General features: G+C 46.2%; 1 protein-coding gene across 3 annotated transcripts in view; it reads right to left on the reverse strand.

Moving 5' to 3' along the window:
- Fam234a (family with sequence similarity 234 member A) overlaps nucleotides 1-13,925 on the reverse strand; it is a 32,840-nt gene extending 18,915 nt beyond the window's left edge. For 2 of the 3 annotated variants that reach the window (XM_029471343.1, XM_021149026.1), the window contains exon 1: nucleotides 13,734-13,925. The gene's annotated coding sequence lies outside the window, so the exon portion shown is untranslated. Of the gene's footprint in view, nucleotides 1-13,717 lie in introns of all 3 variants that reach the window. The other variant, XM_021149025.1, reaches the window with a different exon arrangement.
- Between the last annotated feature and the right edge of the window lie 1,279 nt (nucleotides 13,926-15,204).

Raw genomic sequence — 15,204 nt, forward strand, 5'->3', positions numbered from 1 at the left:
GGTCGCCAGAGGAGTCCTTGCTCAGACTTTGGGACTTTGAAAAAGGCCAGTGGCTTACCTATCCAAGAAGTTAGACCCTGTTGCCAGCGGGTGGTTTTCTTGCCTGTAAATTATTGCTGCCATAGCTCTGCTTGTCAAGGATGCTAATAAGCTCACTCTGGGACAGCAAATAACTGTAGTGGCATCCCACACTCTTAAAAGCATTATCTGAAAGCCCCCTGACTGATGGATGACGACCAACGCTCCTGTGACACATCAGAGCTTTTTGTTGACAGAACGAGTGACCTTTGCTCCACCTGCTGTCCTCAATCTCTACCCTACTGCCCAAGACTTCACCTACTCATCCCTGCGCTGACGTTCTGACAGAAGAAACTGGTACTCAAAATGATCTGAAGGATCAGATCAGCCTTGGCCTGAAAATTCGAGCTGGTACACTGATGGCAGTAGCCTCTCCATTGAAGGACTGAGACGACCAATGTGATAGCCAAGAAGATCCTAAAAGAAATCTTCCCNAGCTAATGGACCTGCCTTTGTTGCCCAGGTAAATCAGGGACTGGCCAAGATATTAGAGATTAATTAAAAGTTACATTGTGCATACAAGCTCCAAAGCTCAGGACGGGTAAAAGATAAATAAAATTCTAAAAGAGAAAAAAAATAAAAGAAAAGAAAAGAAAAGAGAACACGCACTAACATCAGGGACAAGAAAGGCCACGTGGGGTGGTCCAGGCCAGTTTGCCGAGAATGAAACCAAGGAGGTCAATTTTAGAAGAGTCCCTCACATGTGCTATCGAAAGTGTGCATGTGTTTTACCTACAAGGTCCCCTACACTAACAGCTCCACTGAGCTCCACGAAATTCTTCAATTCCCAATTGCACTGGAACTGCTGATGGCCACAAACTTCCTAGATTGTTAAATAAAATTAGAGAGAGAGACAGAGAGAGAGAGAGACAGAGAGAGAGAGACAGAGAGAGAGAACCGAGTTCAGTTCCAAGCACCTGCATGGCAGCTCACAACTAAGCCTCGGGTTCCCGGGGATCCAGCGCCCTCTTCTGGCCTCCCTGGGTCCTGCATGTGTGTGGTTCACAAATATACACGCAGGCAAACAAAACAAAACAAAACCCCCATACACACTGATAAAAAAAAAAGGAATTAAAAAGGAAAGGAAAGGACACAGCCACTCTTAGGTATGATGGAGGAGAAAGTTGGTTACAGATATGTGGGAGAGCAGAGCCAGGGGCAGAGACATCTGGGAGCGTCGAGAGTGGTCATGACCACGAACCCTATGGGAGAGGGGGGAAGAGAAGGACAGAGGGGAACAGAGTGCAGCAGCCAGGAGGCCAAAGGTACTAAAGGGGTAGGTAATTGAAATGGCTGCATTACACAGGGAAGACCCTTTTGGGGGAGGGCAGCCCAGCCCCTGGGCTGGAGAGCAGTGTAGAAGGCGGGTATGCTAGCCATATCATGCAACAGGTAGGGACTGGGGGATGCTGGGAGAACCTGGAGGCCAGGTCCGATTTAATATGTTAAATAGGCACCTCAGCCACTAGTCCCAGATTTGAAACTTAACACATAATTTTTTTAAAAGATTTATCTATTTTTTATTTATATGAGTACACTGTAGTTGTTTTCAGACACCCAAGAAGAGGGCATCGGATCCCATCACAGATAGCTGTGAGCCACCATGTGGTTGCTGGGATTTGAACTCAGGACCTCTAGAAGAGCAGTCAGTGCTCTTCACCGCTGAGCCATCTCTCCAGCCCCAACAAACATAATTTTTAAAAGTTTACAACTTTGTTTTTTGTGGATGAGTGTTCGTCTGCCTGTAGTGTGTGTATCGTATACACTTGGAGGCCAGAAGACAGACAGTGCTGGATCCCTCAGAACTGAAGCTACAGGGGGCTGTAAGCTGCCATGTGGACGCTGGGAATCAAACCTGGATCTTCTGAAGAGCAGCTGGTGCTTTGAACCCCTAAGCCATTTCTCCAGTCCTACAAATTTTAATTAAAAAGAAAAGAAAGAAATCAGCTTCTAAACGCTGACACCATTGCATACACTAGCAAGATTTTGCTGAAAGGACCCAAATATAGCTGTCTCTTGTGAGACGATGCCGGGGCCTAGCAAACACAGGAGTGGATGTTCACAGTCAGCTATTGGATGTATCACAGGGCTCCCAATGGAGAAGCTAGAGAAAGTACCCAAGGAGCTAAAGGGATCTGCAACCCTATTGTTGGAACAACATGATGTACTAACCAGAACCCCGGAGCTCTTGTCTCTAGCTGCATATGTATCGAAAGATGGCCTAGTCGGCCATCAATGGAAAGAGAGGCCCATTGGACTTGCAAACTTTATATGCCCCAATATAGGGGAATGCCAGGGCCAAAAGAATGGGAATGGGTAGGTAGGGAAGTGGGGGGGCGCTATGGGGGACTTTTGGGATAGCATTGGAAATGTAATTGAGGAAAATATGTAATAAAAATATTAAAAATCAAAAAAAAAAAGAAAAGAAAAGAAAGGAAAGGAAAAGAAAAGAAAAGAAAAGAAAAGAAAAGAAAAGAAAAGAAAAGAGAAAAGAAAACCAAAACCAAAACAAAACAGGAGCCAGGCGGCACTGGCGAGAGCCTTCAATGCCAGACTCACACTCAGGATGCCTAGGCAGGTGGATCTCTGAGTTCAAGGTCAGCCAGGGCTACAGAGAGAAATCCTGTCATGAAAAACAAGAACAAGAAAAGAAAAAAAAGAAGGGTTCTCTCCTCCTATGGCTTGCATAGTTTAGACTCAAGTCACCAGGCTTGTGTGACAGGCACTTTTATTTGCTGAACTAACTCTCTCTCTCTCTCTCTCTCTCTCTCTCTCTCTCTCTCTCTCTCTCAACAAAGGTACTCAAGTTAGACTAGTCTGGAACTGCCTGCATGGTCAAGGGTGACCTTGAGTTCCAGACCCTTCCAAGTACTGCCATTAAAGGCAGGCACACCCACCAAGCCCGGCTGAACTCTCCATTTCTAAATATTGTCTTCAGAGAACACTGCATAAGTAGATCACGGCATGTGAACTTTGAAGTTGTTTTTCTGTTCAGTATAATGAGGCCCACCCAAGTATTCACAGGCATTGGCAGTCTCTTCCTTTCAGGGCCGAGCAATGCATGCGGTGGAAGCTGCAGTTTGCTCTGATGTGCACTGAAGGATCTTTGAGTTGCTATTACAAGTAAGTCACAGTATATATAAACACATCAGCCCGGGGGTTCTAAGTTCTGCTGGACTAGCCATGCTGTCAGCCCCTCCATGGCTCCCTGCTGGCCATGCCCAAAAGCCACAGTCTTTATCCTAGACAATGGCTCGCCTCACAGTTCACAGGGCTGTTTTTTTTTTTTTTTTAATTTATTTATTTGTTATATGTAAGTACACTGTAGCTGTCTTCAGACACTCCAGAAGAGAGCATCAGATTTTGTTACGGATGGTTGTGAGCCACCATGTGGTTTCTGGGACTTGAACTCAGGACCTTTGGAAGAGCAGTCGGTGCTCTTAACCGCTGAGCCATCTCACCAGCCCCACAGGGCTGTTTTTATATTGGAGTCTATAACAAATGACTCACAAAAGAGAGAGATTAAATTCTACCTGGGATGTCTTTGGAAACTTTAAGGTTTCCCATGGAAAGGAGGTAGTAGACAGAAACCTTGGGAGGTATTCAACAATAAAGGAAAAGGACTTCAAGGGTGGGTGGAATGGCCCAGTGGGTAACGGCACTTCCTTCAGCATCCCCGGAGAGCTGAGCTGGATCCTGGGAAGTGGAAGGAAAAACAGACTTCCCAAACCTTGGTTTTCGGACCTCCATCTGTGCACCATGGTGCATATGCTCCCTCTACACGTAAGCACTGAGTGTTGTCTGTCTGAATGGACGGATGTATACCATGGAGCACTGAGATCAGAAAAGGGTATCCAAGTCTTTGGAACTAGAGTTATAGACAGTTGTGAGCTGCCATGTGAGTTCTGGGAACTGAACCTGGGATCTCTGCAAAGAGCAACAACTGTTCTACTTGTTTGTTTGTTTGTTTGTTTGTTTTTAGAGACAGGGTCTCACTATGTAGCTCTGGCTGTCCTGGAACTCACTTTGTGAACCAGACTGGTCTTGAACTCACAGAGATCTGCCTAGAGATGCTGTGACTGTAAAAAGTAAAAAGATAAATACTTTGTGGAAGATGTTATTTTTTTAAATATATATATTTACAAAATTTACATATACAAGTATTTTGGCTATATGAATGATATACACATCTGTAGGCCTGTTTGCTTGATGCCTACAACAGCTAGAAGGCAGCATTGGATGCCCTGGAACTGGAGTTACAATGGTGGTGAGCTGCCATGTGGGTGCTAGGAACTGAACCCGGGTCCTCTGCAAGAGCAACAAGTGTTCTTCATCACTGAGCCCTCTCTCCAGCCCCACTGTGATCTTCCTTTTTTCTCTTTTTAAAGATTTATTTATTTATTATATGTAAGTACACTGTAGCTGTCTTCAGCTGCACCAGAAGAGGGCATCAGATCTCATTATGGATGGTTATGAGCCACCATGTGGTTGCTGGGATTTGAACTCAGGACTTTTGGAAGAACAGTCAGTTCTCCTAACCGCTGAGCCATCTCTCCAGCCCCTGTGATCTTTCTTTTCAAGTTTCTGTTCTGAGAGAAAAACTAAAGAACTAAGCACTGGGCAAGACTCAAGGCCTAAAGCAAGTAAAATAATGTTGTTTATCCCTAAAATGCACCTGAGCCAGACAAGATAAAAAAAGGCCGCCTTTCTTCTCCCTCACTAAAAGACAACGAATGATGTTCAACATTTGTTCCTCCCAGAAACGCTGCCTGGGCTGAGTTTCTAAGAGCAAACTACAGGGCTCCACTGTTCACTGCAGCAGAGTAATGGCCAGTGACAAGTCTTCCTTTTCTGCCAGGCGTAAGGGTGGGTGAAATAGACAGGGAATGTCTCTGTCCTGAGGGTACAGACTGGCATCCTGATGTAGAGGCTGGGCACATCAGCACCACCTGCAGTGATGCTTTACGCAGTCAGGCACGCACACAGACCAGGGTGTGAGGCTGGCGGGCTGATGAGATAAAGTCTCAGAGGCTGTACAACAAACGACTTCCTGCAGAAGGCAAGATGCCCAGTTTCGTGTGTGTGAGACATTACCACCGAGGTACAGGGAAGTCAAGAAAACACTAGGCTGTTTTTACAATATCTTTTGATTGCATAATTAGTTCCAAACAGAACATAATTTTAAAAAGTAAAGGGAACCCTTCACAAGAGGTGGAGTCAGAGGTTCACCCGAGTTCAGGAGGAAGCAGCAGCTGCCCTGGGCGCCTCAGCCAATGCCTCTAAGCCCTCTCCTATGAGGCTGTTTTGCTCCAAAGACAGTAGCCTTTTGTTTTGCTTTGCTTGTGGATGGAAGGATATCATTAATGGAGGGGCTTTTCAATAACTCAGGGACATAGTCTAAGAATTGCCAAGCCACTGGCCTGCTGCAACTCTTTATTCCCAAATAATTACTGGCTTCTTGAAAGCCACCCTCTGCAGTTACTTCCGTTTTCAGAGTGGAGAAAAACAATACAGCCTGACTCATCAGCAATGGGGCCCCCAAAATTCTCAGTGCTGAGAGCAAAGATGAAGACCACAGTTCATCCAGACTGGAACCTGGTGACAGCTTAAACAGGGAAGGGACAGTCGTGCCTTCATCACTAAGCACTTAATTCCCTGCTGCCAAAAAGGGTGAATGCAGGTTTAGCTTGGAAAGGAAAGTCTTTGAAAATGAAAGACTGCTGAGAAATTCCTTTATGGCACCCATAAAATAAATCCCTAAGGACTTTCTTGGTGGACTCCACTCAGACATCCACAAATAAAGATGGTTATTAAAGGCCTCAAGAGGAACAAAGCCAAAGCCAGCCAGCTCGTTTTTCACTCAGATTTGCAAACAGGCACTATGAGACTGGTTCAAAGACGTGTTCAAGCCGGGCGTGGTGGCGCACGCCTTTAATCCCAGCACTCGGGAGGCAGAGGCAGGCGGATTTCTGAGTTCAAGGCCAGCCTGGTCTACAGAGTGAGTTCCAGGACAGCCAGGGCTATACAGAGAAACCCTGTCTCAAAAAACAAAAAAACAAAACAAAAAAAGAATCCTAGTTCTACATTAGGACTACATTTCTATAATTTCTTAGATGGCTCTAAACATACTTCTAGCATTTTTATTATGCATTTATGCAAATATAGATACAGCATTTACAAAGTCAAAATATCATGTAACCCAGCGAGTTCTGAAGATGCGCTGTTTTGGAGTGTTGAATATTCAAACTACCTACAAACTAACTACAGTCTCTACATCACCCAGGCTGTCCTGTAATTCACTGTAGACCAGGCTGGCCTCAAACTCTCAGGGATCTGCTTACCTCTGACTCCTGACTGCTGGGATTAAAGGTGTGTGATACTATACCTCAATCTTTATTTTTAATTTAAAAAAATTTTTTTGAGCCAGGATCTTACCGTGCATCCCTGTCTGGCCTCCAACTCACTAAGTAGCTCAAGTTGGCCTTGAGGTCACAGAAAGGCTCCTGCCTCCACCTCCCAAGCACTGGGAGTAAAGGCACGTGACCTCAGCGCAACCTCAATTTCACAGTAAAAATGAAGAAGCACACCAGCCTCCCTCAGATGCAAAGTTGCCTTCATTTCAACAAGTGCTACAGTTACATGGAAACAAAGGATTGTTTTACCAGTTAATAAGGAGCATTTGCTGCTGCTCTTCCAGAGGATGCAAGGTCCATTCCCAGCACATGCACGACAGACAGCTCATAACCATCTGTAAGTCCGGGTCCAGGGGCTCCAACACTCTTCTCACCGCCAAGGGCACCAGGGGCTCATGCAGTGCGCAGATACACACAAAAAAGCACTCACGTGCATAACACAAGTCAATCTCAAAAGCGTGGGACCTGAGAAAGATACCTGATTTCCATTTAGCCTCCCAATGCACACTCATGAACACGTACAAACATACACATATGCGCAGAAGACAATATATAGATATGTATACACATACATATTGAGGTACTGGGAATTAGGGGTGGAAACCAGTGCTGTGTTCACGCCAGGCAAGCATCTAATAAGCAGCCTCCCAACCTGAGGCTCTGCTATCCATCATGTAAGTGGGCAAACAAAACCCGGTTGCTCTGCAGCAAGATTGTTCCTATGACGGCTTTTGAAGCTGATCATACCCTGGCACCGTGGACTATCAGAAAACTACAGTGTTCACTCTTCCAGTCAAGTTCCTGAGGCTGCCACGCCTGTCCACGAACACACGCTATCATGACCTGAGTAAAAAGGTTGATTGTGAGGCAGAACAATAAAATTGTGCAATAGCTCCTTCAGCTCATAAACATGGGAGGTGCAGAAAAGAAATAAAATATGCTTCCCCTTTCCCCAAGTGCTCTGAGCTTCTACGTCGCTGACAACTGAAAATAAAATAACGAATCTGCCGGGCGGTGGTGGCGCACGCCTTTAATCCCAGCACTTGGGAGGCAGAGGCAGGCGGATTTCTGAGTTCGAGGCCAGCCTGGTCTACAAAGTGAGTTCCAGGACAGCCAGGGCTATACAGAGAAACCCTGTCTCGAAAAACCAAAAAAAAAAAAACCAAAAAAAAAAACAAACGAATCTGGTTCTGTTTGCTTCATACTTATGGAAGGTTTGAAATCCCAGGTCAGCAGAACAAATGGCAATGGCAATTTTACTGATCTATAAAAGTAAAGGGACACACATACACCACACACAAGCTCACTCACACACACACACACATGCTCTCTCTCTCTCACACACACATGCACGCTCTCACACACACATACATGCTCTCACACACACATGCTCTCACACATACATACACACATGCTCTCTCTCTCACACATACATACACACATGCTCTCTCACACGCACAGAGTCTGGATCTACACCCTCCATGTCATTCAACTTTCAGCTTAAGGAGAATAAAGTCAGTTTGGTTTGACTCTATTGACTATGGTTAATCTCATCCTACTCCAGAAATATAATATGCCTAGTATATTTCTTTTAAAATGAGAGGGAGAGAAGAAGGGAAGAGGGAGGGAGGGAAGGAGGGAAGGAGAGAGAGAGAGAGAGGACACACAGACACACACACACACACACACACACACACGGAACTCAGGGCCTTGCACATGCTAGGCTAGCATTCTATTACTGTGGCACACCTTCCACTCAAAGCATCCTGTGTACACTCATCTTCTGCCATATCAATAGCTGTTTTAGGGCAGAAAGACATCTACAGTATCCCATAAGCCACATACACACAGTGGACACTCAAATATCATTGAAATCATAATGGGCACAAGATTATAAGGTACAAGTCTTTGAACAAAAAACATGAGCAAGATAATTCATCTCCTTATTCTAGAGCCTAACAGTATACACAAAAATAAATAAAAAATGTATTTACCATCTGGACACGATGGTAAACATCAGGAATTGAAAGACCCCAACACACACACATGATCATAGGGATTTGATTCAGCCTGGGCTATAAATAGCAAAGGCTCAGCTGGGCGGTGGTGTTGCATGCCTTTTATCCTAGCACTTGGGAAGCAGAGGCAGGTGTATTTCTGAGTTCGAGGCCAGCCTGCTCTACAGAGTGAGTTCCAGGACAGCCAGGGCTACACAGAGAAACCCTGTCTCCAAAAACCAAAAAAAAAAAAAAAAAAGCAAAGGCTCTTAAAAAACAAGATGGAAGTTAGACATGGTGGTATACACCTTGATTCCCAGCAGAGGCAGAGGCAGAGGCAGGCCGATCTCTGTGTGTTCAAGGCCAGACTGGCAGACTGGTCTACAAAACAAGTTCCATGATAGCCAGGACTGTTAAACAGAGAAACCCTATCTGAAAAAACAAACAAAAGATAAAGCTAACAAAACAAACAAACAAAAAATCAAGAACAAGCTGGATGTGGCTGTACACACCTGTAATCTCAGAAATTGGGGACAGGTGGATTTCTGAATTCAAGACTGGCCTCAAGGAGCTGGAGAGATGGCTCAGCGGGTAAGGGTAAGAACACCGACTGCTTTTCCAAAGGTCCTGAGTTCAAATTCCAGCAACCACATGGTGGCTCACAACCGTCCATAATGACGTCCTACCTCCTCTGGGGTATCTGAAGACAGCTACAGTGTACTTACATATAATAATAATAATAATAACTGGCCTCAAACTCAGTTCCAGGATAACCAAGGTTACAAAAGCAGCAAACGAAAGAACAAAGGATGTCTTTTACACTGTGTGGCTTTGCCACCTCCAGGACTACTCCCTCTACTCTAACTGCATTCCAATAGGAGATGCTTGAGAGAGACACCCACAAAAACCAGCCAGGCAGCACCCGGCTTTCTAGCTGAGCCAAGCAGATATGAGACAAAGATAGTTAGTGTTCAGTTGTTTACAGGGAGCCACCATTGACTCTCTTCACAAAGCACAATCTCACAACAAGGGCAGAGCCTCAGCCAGTTCTCCAAGGGAGACAAATTTTAAGGTCATGGTTCCCTGATTGAAACCCAAAGTTTCCCAGCACACACAGACCTGATGCTTGGATGAAAAACAGCCTCAGGTAAGTCCTTGATTAGCCCAAGGAATAAACTTTTCCCTAAAGTCTAGATCAGACTTCTTTCCTGCAATTCCCCCATCAATCAGTATTATTCCTTTTCATTCCTGTATTTAGTAGGGAAACTATTAAGATAAATTATAACTAATTTTGCATTCATTTGCTTAAAGCATTGGCTCAATTTACTGATCTTTTGCCTCTGGGATTAAAGGCGTGCGCCACCACGCCCGGCCATACTTATCTTCTTTTGTTGTTTCCTGGGTTTTGTTTTCTTCCACAAGGTCTCATATCCTAGGCTAGCCTTCAGTTTGCTATGTAGCTGAGACTGACCTCAAACTCATATCTCTACCTCCCCAATGATAAGATTATAGGCCCGCGCCTGACTGCTTTATCATTTTTTAAAAGACTTTTATAATGTACATATCTATACATTCACAAAAGCAGAGAACACCAGCTCTGTGAACTAACTACCAAGACTAAAGTCAACAGATAACCTGTGAGGAGCCAGCACACTTCTCCCACATGCCCAACCTCTGAACATTCTATAGTACACTGTACTCCAAAGATGAGTCACACCAACTGTCGGCATCAACTTTCTGGTTATTAGGTAGAATTCAGCATTTCCCGTGTGTGTTACACATGACAACTTAAACTCCAAGAAGGAGTTTACAAAGGAGATTAGAAACACATCACACCAAGCACATATGCTTGGTTTGAAGATCAATTTTGAGTGAAATCCATGGTAAATTTTGGAACACTTAATAAGCCCTGTAGATTCTATTTCATCTAACCTGTCAATCTGGTTCCGCCTCTTTATTTCATTTTATTTGATGTGTGTGTATAGTGTATGGATTCACACTTGACATAGAAAGATCACGTGTGGAAGTCATGACAGCTTGCAGGAGTTGGTTCTCTCCTCAATCTCCTAGTGGGATCTAGGGATCAAAGTCAGCTCACCAGGCTTGGTGACAGCTGCGCTTACCTGCTGAGCTGTCTCAGCAGCCCTCGGAGCAGGCGCCTCCCAGAGACCACAGTGAATCCTGGAGCTTCCTCAAATGTTTCCAAAATATCTGCTGGTCATGTTACTCCTTTTACAATTCCAAAAATGACTCATCACCACTTTGGAACAAAGTCAACACCCTGGATAACATCAGGCCTTTCCATCCTTGGTCCTGTCTGTCTGTCTAGTGTCATCCTTCCCATGTCCCATCATACTGCGGCTCTGCACCTGTCCCTTCATCTGCCCTTCCCCCTCTACTTGCTCCTACTGTATCTGTAAAAGCCCAGATGTGCCCAAAATCTACTGGGACATTTCCTATGATGCTTTACAGCATTGTGGCTTAGTTGCCTATCACACTGCTCTGGGTCCTCTCCACAGAGAGTTCCAGAAACAGTAAGAGCACACAATTGTCCTTGCTTCCCCATCCCCCATCACGCCCCGTCCCCCAAGGACAAAGCAGAGTGAGTGGTAGCTGGCAGAAAATAGACTGAGGTACGAACTGAATAAATGTCCTTAATGAGGTCATCAGCCTCTCTCGGGAGAGCTATTCACTAGCACATGTGCTCATAAGCACACATGGGCTATTTACTAACATGTATGTTCATTAGAGAAACCTTACAGGATCAGGTGACGTCAGTTAGATGACAACACCTATGACCATGCTTTTCTCTGTAAGACTAGTTCCATTTTCTTTGTCTCTCTCTCTTTCTTTCTTTCTTTCTTTCTTTCTTTAAAGATTTACTTATTTCATTTATATGTAAGTACACTGTTGCTCTCCTCAGACACCCCAGAAGAGGGATCGATCCCATTACAGATGGTTGTGAGCCACCAAGTGGTTGCTGAGAACTGAACTCAAGACCTTTGGAATAGCAGTCAGTGCTCTTCACTGCCGAGCCATCAAGCCAGTCCTAGTTCCATTTTCTTTTTCCTTTTTTGTTTTTCGAGACAGGGTTTCTCTGTATAGCCCTGGCTGTCCTGGAACTCACTTGGTAGACCAGGATGGCCTTGAACTCAGAAATCCGCCTGCCTCTGTCTCCAGGTAAGGTGTGCGCCACCACGCCCGGTTACCTAGTTCCATTTTCTACAGGGAAGTCTGCTCTTCCAAGTGTTCAACGTCATCCTGGGGTGCTGAATGCTTCCCTTCCCTGGGAAAAGCCCCAGTCATTCTCACAAAGCTAAAGCTCATGTGAATGCAATGTGGAAACTTGTGCTGTAATTACAGGGAGTAGGCACCCTTTGCCCACAGGCATGTCAGTAGCAGGATTTTATTTATTTATTTATTTATTTTTTTGGTTTTTCGAGACAGGGTTTCTCTGTGTAGCCCTGGCTGTCCTGGAACTCACTTTGTAGACCAGGCTGGCCTCGAACTCGGAAATCAGCCTGCCTCCGCCTCCCGAGTGCTGGGATTAAAGGCGTGCGCCACCACGCCCGGCTAGTAGCAGGATTTTAAAATATAATCACAAGGGGCTGGCAAGTTGGTTTACAGGTTCAGTCCCCAGCACTCACAAGGTGGCTCACAACCATCTGTAACTCCAGTTCTGGAGGATCCAACACCCTGGACACCAAGCATTCTCATGGTGTGTGCATACACATTCTCTCTCTCTCTCTCTTTCTCTCTCTCTCTCTCTCCCAGGCAAAACAGTTATACACATAAATTCTAAAAAAAAAACATAACATTCAAAAGCTGGACTTGGTAGCATATATCTGAGACCCTAGTACTTGAAAGAGCAAAGAGGCTCACCTCTGGTTTGAGGCCAGCCTGGTCTATGAGTTCCAGGCCAGCCAGGGATAAAAGCAAAACTTGTCTCAAAAAACTCCATTCCCAAAAGAGAGTTGGGGAGCTGGGGAGGTAGGGAGCTGGGGTGCTAGGTCGGTTAGTAGGGTTCTGGGATGGTGACACAAAATTCCAGCACTGGAAGACTCATGACAAGAGGATTCTCTGGAACCCATATAGAGGAGGGAGAGCCCCTACAGGTCATTGTCCTTGACACACTACACCTGCACTCACACTTGCATGCACACACACATTTCATAAGCTCTGCTGTACCCACCTCCTATGTACCTAGTAATACAAAAAGAATGTGGAGGGGGGAGTTAGACTTCCCATACTGGGTCATAATGACAGTGGTTTCTATCACTCTCTATTGCCCCACTTCCCTTACAGATAACTCCTTCTGAAGGAAGGCAGATACCAACAGAAAACAATGAGGACTCCTGCCACTGGTCTTTTGAGTCCACTATCTTGGATTTGGATCCCCCAACTTGGTGAGAGATACTGGGCCATCATCACCCAGGTAGACTACTTCTGATTCCCTACCCACAGAAAATGTTGACTAATAAAGGTTGTTTTATTTTGTGCATTTGGGGAAGACCGCATATTGTAGCCCAGGCTTATCTCAAACTCCAAATTCATATGTCTCAGCCTCTACTTCTGGGATTACAGAAATCCACCACCACACCTAGGATAAAGATTGCTAGGATAAACCAATAAACTTCTTGTTTGTTATAAAGCAACAGATAAGGAATACAAGGAGGCAATGGAAGGAGTAAGAAAAACGCCAGTACATAAGAAACAGCTCGGTGTAATGAGGCAGGAAGATTGCTTCCAGTTCAAGGCAGCAGGAGGCGGTGGTGGCCTTAAAAGAACATTAGAACTGTGAGGGTGGAATATGAAGACAACCCCCATCACCAACCACTCCTGACCGTACCCACCTCACTGCCTTGGGCCTGAACTTGAAGAACATGAACTGATTCTCACTGATACTAAACCCACGGGGCCCAAAGAGCGTTAGGGTTTAAGGAACATGTCCACCGGAGCACAAAGTCCCTCTGGTAGGTCAACCCCTGTCGCTCCGGGTCACCACAGCGCCCTCCAGGGAACAGACACGACGGAGCAGAGATTTGTTTGGCCAAGTTGCGCACGCTTGAGGGTGCCAGGCCCTGTGCTCTGCTACTCTGGGAGCTCAGGCGGGGCCGACCTTAGCAGTGCGCTGCAAGTGGAGGCGGGACCCGCTCCTGGCCCCCACTAGCTCCGGGCGATCGAACGCAGGCGGCTTTGGCCGGAACCAGCTCGCGCGTTAAGAGTTACCTAGTCCGATCCTGACCTGCTCTCGGACCTGTCCGCGAGATCCTGCTCCTCAGCAAATGGTACAGGACTGGCGAAGCTGGCTCAACTGCGGTCCCTGGAATCCGGGAATTCACATCCCCAAGGTTCCCGGGAGGACAGCGGCTGAACAGGAGTACAGACTACGCCGGACAGCAGCGCCCCTCCCCGGCGCACCCCGGTCCGCCCCGGCCCCCAGGGCAGCGTGCCACGCCCCCACTGGGCCCGCCCCACAGTAGGCCCCGCCCCAGAGAGGCTGTGATTTCCCCCCCCCTTAGTTCGGCCCACCTAATCTGTGCGTCACTTCCTGCCAGCGGAAGGGGCGTACCGCGGCGATTCCGTTCTGTTGCCTGAGTCGGTTGCTTAGCAACGCGGCCACTGTGTCCAGTGTTGCCCTTTTCGAGCAGAAAGCCTGTTTGTGCAGGAGCATTTTGGCATGATAATGCTGTGATGGCTTAGGCCTGGTGTTCCCATACTAACCCCAGGAATCAATGAAAGGAGACAAGGCGTCGGACACCTGGCCTGCAGAAGACCCATACTAAGGCTTCTTTTTTCTAGCCTGCGTATCTTTCCAATCACTTACTGGCCACGGTATTTTCTTTCCTCAGTGCGCACGCAGGCACACAGAGACACACACTACGACAGAAAGTGAAGATCAGAGGACAGTTTTGTAGAGCTGGTTCTCTTTCGCCTTTATGTGGGTTCTTGGGATCGAACTTAGGTTACAGGCTTGCACAATAGCTTGGCAAGGACTTTTACTCTCTGAGTCACCTCATGGGACCTTTACTGTTTTGAAACAGGGTCTGATGTCGTTTAGGCTGGTCTTGAACTTGAAATCTTTACTTTTTGAACTATATCTCCTGAGTACTGTAATTACAGGCATGTAGGCATAAATTTTTTGCAACCTACTCTTTTTTTGTTTTTGGTTTTGGTTTTTCGAGACAGGGTTTCTCTGTGTAGCCCTGGCTGTCCTGGAGCTCACTTTGTAGAGCAGGCTGGCCTCGAACTCAGAAATCCGCCTGTCTCTGCCTCCCGAGTGCTGGGATTAAAGGCACAAGCAGTTCTTTGGGTAATTTCTCTCAATGGCAGTGTTACCACAAGGTAAGCTCAACAATGCAAACAAATACATGTGTCTTTAGCAAAGACTAGCGAGGCAGAGCAAACCAAAGCTCAGTGCTCCTCTCCTCCCACTGTCTGTGGGGTCACATTTATACTCCTTTACCAAGAGTCCTTACACGTGTCTGCTATATCCAACAAACATCTTTTCACTTGTGTCTGCTTCAGGAAAACAGTCTTTTTTTTTTAATGTGTTTGCTTTAGCAAGACATCCTTTCAGCCGGGCAGTGGTGGCACACGCCTTTAATCCCAGCACCTGGGAGGCAGAGGCAGGCGGATTTCTGAGTTTGAGGTCAGCCTGGTCTACAGAGTGAGTTCCAGGACAGCCAGGGCTACACAGAGAAACCCTGTCTCAA

Source organism: Mus caroli, chromosome 17, assembly GCF_900094665.2.
Source record: "Mus caroli chromosome 17, CAROLI_EIJ_v1.1, whole genome shotgun sequence".
NCBI lineage: Eukaryota > Metazoa > Chordata > Mammalia > Rodentia > Muridae > Mus > Mus caroli.